The 7,166-nt window shown below is 39.8% G+C and overlaps 1 protein-coding gene across 2 annotated transcripts in view; it reads right to left on the reverse strand.

Moving 5' to 3' along the window:
• Window positions 1-5,980, reverse strand: part of gcgra (glucagon receptor a) — a 114,030-nt gene extending 108,050 nt beyond the window's left edge. For both annotated transcript variants that reach the window (XM_020050794.3, XM_020050795.3), the window contains exon 1: window positions 5,659-5,980. The gene's annotated coding sequence lies outside the window, so the exon portion shown is untranslated. The remainder of the gene's footprint in view (window positions 1-5,658) is intronic.
• Between the last annotated feature and the right edge of the window lie 1,186 nt (window positions 5,981-7,166).

A 7,166-nucleotide genomic window follows, 5' to 3' on the forward strand; every position in this document is an offset into this window, starting at 1 on the left:
CGGATTGCCAAAGGTTTCTTCAAACCCTGCATTTAGACAAGGGCTGTCAAAGTCAATCAGTTAACTTGAATGAAGTTTAAGCCCATTCTCTGAAAGTGTTAAACATATGTATCGACGGTTTGAGAAAGTGCGCTTTTACAACTGGCATGAGACTGAATAAAGACATCGGTATACTTTTTCCATTAATCAAAATTATATAAATTGTGATTTCATCCTATGAGTTAACTCAATAAAATAAAAATAATAGAATGACGAGCTGTTCCCTCTTATCATTGTTAAATATCGGATGACTGGTTGCTCAGACATTCAACAGCAAATAATGACCACTTGAGTGGAAATAGATATGACTGTGGTAATGCTGAGAATATCATACCACTGAAGATTACAAATGCATCAGACATTATTAAGACCATGATAAAGATGAGTCATATTAACCTGGTTTCCACATTCTAACCCCAGACCCAGTACTGTTTACACATTTCCAGTCCGGAATGGTACCAGAAATTGGCCATGGTATTTGAAACACACTTTTTCCCCTCTGGGTCCTCGCTATTATCCAGATAATCATAATCATGGACAAAACACAAAGTTAGAGAGGCCCACTGGGCTGGCCCATCTGGGATTTGTCCCAAACAGCCAGGGGACTAATTCACCCCTGACTCACTCTAGACTCATCCCATCTCTCTCCTGTCTCACTATAAATGTACTGCCTCCTGGTAAGTGTAGCCTAAGACTTCCGGAGTCAAGGAACGTTAACAACCTTAAGCTCAACGCTTCACACCCCTTCAAGGAAAATACAGTGACTTTTACAAGAACCTGAATCTAATCAAAATTCTCATAAAGTGCATTCAAGCATCTCAAGACTTTATGGGACCATAAAAGTTGACAGCCAGAGTTCCCCAAGTAGCAGAGCAGTCGAAGGTGTTGATCTGGCCAACCACTGTTGGTGTCCTCAGCATACTTGACGATGGAGAGGGATTCATAGGAGGGCAAATACCCATGGGTCAAAGGGGTACAGATGGGGGCTTGTGGGTAGGGATCGGGGGGGGGTTGCCCCTGCCTCGCCACCAACTGGTTTCAGTTCCTTGTATCCCAGCTCAACGATGACCTTTAAGGCCACTATGGTGTTGAAAGCACAGTTGTAGTCAATGAACAGTATTTATACAGAAGGAGTTCCTCTTGTTAAGATGGCCGGTGTCTGGACTGGTTCCATAGAAAAATGCATATGACAGGTTTACTTCGGAGCCTTGTTCTGTAACTGCCTAACTCACATAGTATTGTCATATTGTTCAATTTGCCTGCATTTACCATGTTTAGTCCAGTGAATTCTGAGTTCCCAACCCTGACCTAGAAATTTAGTTCCGTCGTATAAAAAACTCTATCTAGTGAAGAGCCTCGTAAAGATGTGTACACAGACAAACACACACAGACACACACACACACACTGTGCGCATATGAATGTGTACACAAATGAATGAACACACGCAAACACACAAACACCCTAGCAATTCAGAAAACAAAGGCTGACAATGGCATAGCATCCTAACATAGCTGACAAAAAAATCACTCTCTTATTAATAAGGGACAACCTGATAGTTTGGCTCAAACCGAACAGCCTGAAGGGGGATTCATTTGCCTCTCCTTGCTGTCACACGGTGTTAGTTCATTGTATGTCACACAAGTCTTAAATATGCTTTCAACATTGCGTATGCAAGGAGGTTTTTAACTCTGGGCCTAACATGCAAGGAAACTAGGAGTACTTTGGAACGACTACAGAGAGCGAATGAGAGAGTGATAGGGTGAGTAGGACGAAGGGAGGGAAAGACAAATGAGAGGAGGGGAGAAAGAGAAAGGACACGAGACAGGAAGAATGTTAATTGAAACAGCATTGTTAATGCAGAACCCTCACCAAATTAATTTCCAAATCTACTGTTAAAGGGTAGTCTAAAACAGATACATCCCAAACACAGAATATAACATACCAGAGAGCGAGCCCTCTTCTCCAGTATCCCACTGATCTCAGAGAAACCAAAAACCATGGAAACCAAACAACTGCTTCTTTGGTTATTTCAAGTAGGTTTGATGATTTATCTGACTGGTGGATTTATGTTACACAATGGGACAAGAGTGCTGGTCCAGCAACAGAATGGCAGACTAATTAAATCCTCTACCAGGCATCGTGCTGCCCTTTAGCAAGGCTGTTAACCCTAATTGCTCTAGAGTTTGCTGACAATAATGGCTGATCACCTTGTTGTGACCCCACATTTCAAGGAAGTTTCAGAGATATTGGGAATTACAATGAAACGTAGCAAACATATACACTGGTAACATGAAAAGACTTTGAAATGTTTGCTTTCTTGCTAAAATATCTCGAAAATGACAAACACTGAACTGAATCTGTTAAGCCTACATAATGGAAACCATAGAAATATAATAACATAGAACTGCATCCCCATTGAAGTTGATGATTACATAATTGGCATGTAAACTATTCATTATTTTTCGAAGCCTGTCAGCTGCATATAGTGCACTGTCTTTCTATATGGGGAGAAGTGGACAGTTTACTGCACACTATTCCCCTGCATAGTACACTGCTTTTAAACAATCCCCAAATGGCCCTGGTCAAAAGTAGTGCACTCTGTTGGAACAAGGGGTCTGACTGGGAACAGCTTTAGTGGCAGGTTCTACAACCCAGAACAACATGTGAATGTATTCGCATTGTAAGCCACTGCGGGCAATTAAGCATACCAAGTAGGCTTAACACTGATAGAAACTGACCGGGGTATTTCCTATATGTTCACCCATGACATGGTGCTGGGCTGTCCTGTGGGCATCTCATCTCAGCAGTACTTTTTATTCTCATTCTTGCTTTTTAACCCTCTATCTTCCTATCTCAATCTCTCCACTGTTTTCCTCAGTCTCATTCTCTCTATCACTCTCTGCATATTCCACAATATGTACATTTAACAGTCAGGTTTCTATGCATTGAAATACTTTAGCACTAATGGGTTCATGTTTCGTACTTACACCATATTAACCGATTTGGTTTCCTGCATGATGCCACACTTTTAACCATCTGGGAAATGCAGCTGTTCAAACAAGGAACATCTCTGAAATGTGTAGCTACGTCTCTGACGCAACTCACAGCAGATGTGTGTGGAGGTAATGAATATATTACTCTAATTACTATGGATATCCAGGTAAAATCTAATTAAGTGTATTAATATATTAAAGAAGCAGAAGAGAAAGCATCAGCAAAGTAAGGTTTATGTGGTTTACGATTCATAATATATTGTTAACAAATAGCTAATTGAATACACAGAAAACAGCCAACAACTTAGGAAGCCAATGGGATTAATGAAAAAGAATACATTACGTAGTCGTAATATTGCGGATATATATAAGTTGACTTAAGATATTCACAGCTCCTGATACACAGTACGGATCGAGGTGCACTCTCGCGCTGTCTCCTGCCGGCAGCAGGGAATCGAGTCGCGCAACAACTGGCTAGCAGTGGAATATGCTAATTGATATGTTTCCATGCTGGCACTAGCATGATTACAGTGAAGCTAAATAAGGAGGCTAAAGGACTATGTTAATTTACCCAGCCCTTCTTTCAAACTCATACAGAATGATATAAAAACGTGTAAAATGTCATAATTGTATTGCCCGAGGGCTGTGTTTAAATCTCGTAAATCTCACATTCACATTCTAACTAGCCTGCAACAGAAAAAAAACGTGTTTTGTACTTCATTTAATTATTATATAAGCCTAACAGAATGTATTATTGAAAATTGGTATGACTTTGCTCATTGTTCATGAAACAGGATGGAGAATTACAACTTTACAACTTAATAAATGCCATTTCAGAACTGGTTACAAATCGTTTTCAGTTGGAAAAAAATGAATGACACTGAAATTGTGTGGTTGCTTCCCAGACTTCAAACGAATCCAATATCATTATAAAATGGCATGTTAAGATAAAATAATTAACAATTCACCATAGTCTATAATTGCAGTAGGCGCATTTAGTTCATTGCTCCAGAAACCAATGCGTCTACTGCAGACCTGGGCAAGATAAGGCCCCCGGGGCGGAACCGGCCCGTTGAGTCATTCTATAGATCCAAAACTTTTAAAATAATATAAAATACCTGATGATGTCCGCAGATTACGTTACTTTATTTACTGTTGCATATTTATTTATTTTTCAAATTAAAAGTAATGTGGCACTCCAAGTAATAAGTACAGCAGTATCATACTGTCTGTTTAAAATACCATTTGAAACAAGGTATTTGCGTTGCTATGATACGTAGGGACCAGCACCACAATCCACGCGCGGAAGTTACAATTTGTACGTACTATACATGATTGATGACAGGTGATCTCTGGAAATTAGCCTAAGAAAAGTTGATAACGAAAGCAGGGTATTTAAAAAACTATTGACAGGAAAATATTTATTTGTAGATGTCGCAGGTAAAGCAACTTGCTTAAAATGTCACAGTCTATAAAGAGTACAGTTTGCAGCTAATGTCACAGTCTATAAAGAGTACAGTTTGCAGAGGCACTTCCAGAGCAAGCATGCAGCGAAATACAAAAACTGTCACCCGATGCTACAATTCAACAAGTCCAAGTGCAGATGCAGCCTCACTGATGAACATCTTGCAGCAGTACCGCACACTGCTTCAACAGAACCGCACACTTCTTCAACAGAACCGCACACTGCTTCAACAGTTATATAAATGACTCCTGATTTCACCTCACTTGTCAACGCCCATACAAAGCCCTAAAAGTTGATTTCTTGGGTCTGGGCTGCTGGAATCGCTGTTGTTAAAAGCACGTAGTACAAAAAATATACTGTATGAAGTTAGATGACGGCAATTATACCAACATTTGCTTTGAGTGAAAATCTTCAGAAGTGATTTCATAGACTTATGTCTGCCTTAATAACTATTATACCAATATAACTGTTAAACACTATACCTTATGTAATGTAGCTTACTCTGTTGAGTTGAAAGTTAAGTTTTAAGGCAAATATGTGTTGCAACATTTCTATTGAGTAATAACCCTATAAAGGGATTTTTTTAGGCCTTTGCCTGCCATAATAACAGTTGTTTACAGAAAATAATTTTAAAAAATTGTTAAAGTAAATTAAGTTCAATTATGAAAACGGTGTTGCATGGAAAATAAATATGCATAAATATAATATGTAAGTTAACAGAGTTAGCTATGTTGTGTGTTTTTAGACATGTTGGTTAAAAAAGTAATCTGTGGCCCCCCAGTGAAAAATATTGCCCACCCCTGGTCTACTGTAACAGCGCGCACGGTTAGGGCAGTAGGGGCCTATAAACCAGGCAAAGGACCGAAGTGTCATTCTCACACAAACTCTCTCAATTTCTCTCTAACTCATACATGCCATTCACCTCTGTCTCTTTCTTATGCTCTCTCATGAAAGTAAATAAATAAGCAATAACTGGGGAAAAAACATTCATCGCGTCAGGCAGAGGGGATGTCAGTGAACCATTGTGTGACCCTTATACATCGGCCTACCAACAACATTATCCATAAATGTATTAAATGCATGTAGGTTCACAACTAAAGATAAAATGTTAACTATCACTATATCTAGGCTATATGATTGTTGTTTACTAGGCTGCCTACCTTTGGTAGCATCGATCTCCTTTCGCTGTTCCTTATCTCAGTTGTACCACCGGTCATCTTCTGTGGAACGGCTGGAAAACGGACAATATCCTGACGAACCGGCTGCGCTCATAATCCAACTTCCAGAGAGAGAAAGAGAGAGCGAGAGAAAGTAAAAGAGCGAAAGGAGTAAGAAAGAGAGTGCAAAATAGAGTACACGTGTTCAAGGACAGACTTTCAGGACAAGAGAGTTCGAAGCCGATATTCGATTTAGTTTTAGTCTTTGAACTGGATTCGGAAGAGCGGAGGAGACACCGACCAGCGAGTTTCTGTGTAGTGGGAGAAGAGCCACACTAGTGAGTGCGCGTGGAGCGGAGATTTGTCCGTTTTTCACCGTGTGACGTCAAACAGAAGGACTCCGCAGTGGATAGCCGGAGTAGTATGATGTATCTCTTATTCTGTTTTACGTCTATGTTAAAAAGTACAGCCACTGGAAAGTTGTCTTTTTATAGAACATATTTGGACACATAGATATGTGATTTTCACTTTAACATCATTAACAAATAAAGGTAGGCTCATTTAACAAACGACACTGAAATATTATGAATTGCAATGATTTATTCAATACTTCTACAGATTTTTATGAAAGTAAAAAAATAACTCACCCCCCCAGCTTCAATAGCTGGTGTTGCCGCCTTTAGCTGAAATTAATTAATGTAGCAAGCTGTTTCTTTTAAATTTCTTTATCAGTCAAATAAACTGGGAAGGATTTTTGCCCATTGATAGAAGTAGGGCTGCTGTGGGTGCTGCTGCCGTCCCGGTCAAAGCCTCAGCCAGTTGTCAGGAAGGCACTTTTAGCTTTCCCACTACGGTAGTTGGACACGCATAATCTATCCCTCAGATAGCTGTTCAATATCACTCCCCAACTCAGCCATTACCCGCAACACTCCAATCAAAACATCTTCCTGCAGCTATGCCTTTGCCCACTCTTTACAGTACTGTTTACACTGTGTCATGTTCGTGGTCTTTCAATCATTCAAGGCACATTTTAATTCCCCCCAGAGCATTTCGATATGTTTGAAATCTATGCATTGGCCACTCAATAACACAATCTCTTCTATTTGAGCCATTTTGTTGTAGCTTTGTTTGTTTGTTTTGGATTATTGTCCTGTTGCAAGTTCCATGTTGGGTTCATTTCCAGATTTTTCACATTCTCCTCTCTGGTAAAATATAGAATTCATGTTTGAATAAATTATGATATTGGCCCGGGCCAGAGGCAGCAAAGCAGCCCCACACCATAATCCCACCACCTCCATGGTGTTTCTTTTTCATCCAACACAGCATCTGGTATTGCAACAAAACAACTCCAAGTTAGACTCATCTATTCAGAGCACATTGTTTCAGTAGTTTTGTAGTCCATGTTTGTGCAGTATTTTATGACAGTTGACTCATGCATTTAGAGATAGATGGTGGCAAGACAGGCCTGTAGGTTCCTTGATGTAATCCTGAGGCATGATGTGTTACCACAC

This window comes from Esox lucius, chromosome 11 (assembly GCF_011004845.1).
Source record: "Esox lucius isolate fEsoLuc1 chromosome 11, fEsoLuc1.pri, whole genome shotgun sequence".
Lineage (NCBI taxonomy): Eukaryota > Metazoa > Chordata > Actinopteri > Esociformes > Esocidae > Esox > Esox lucius.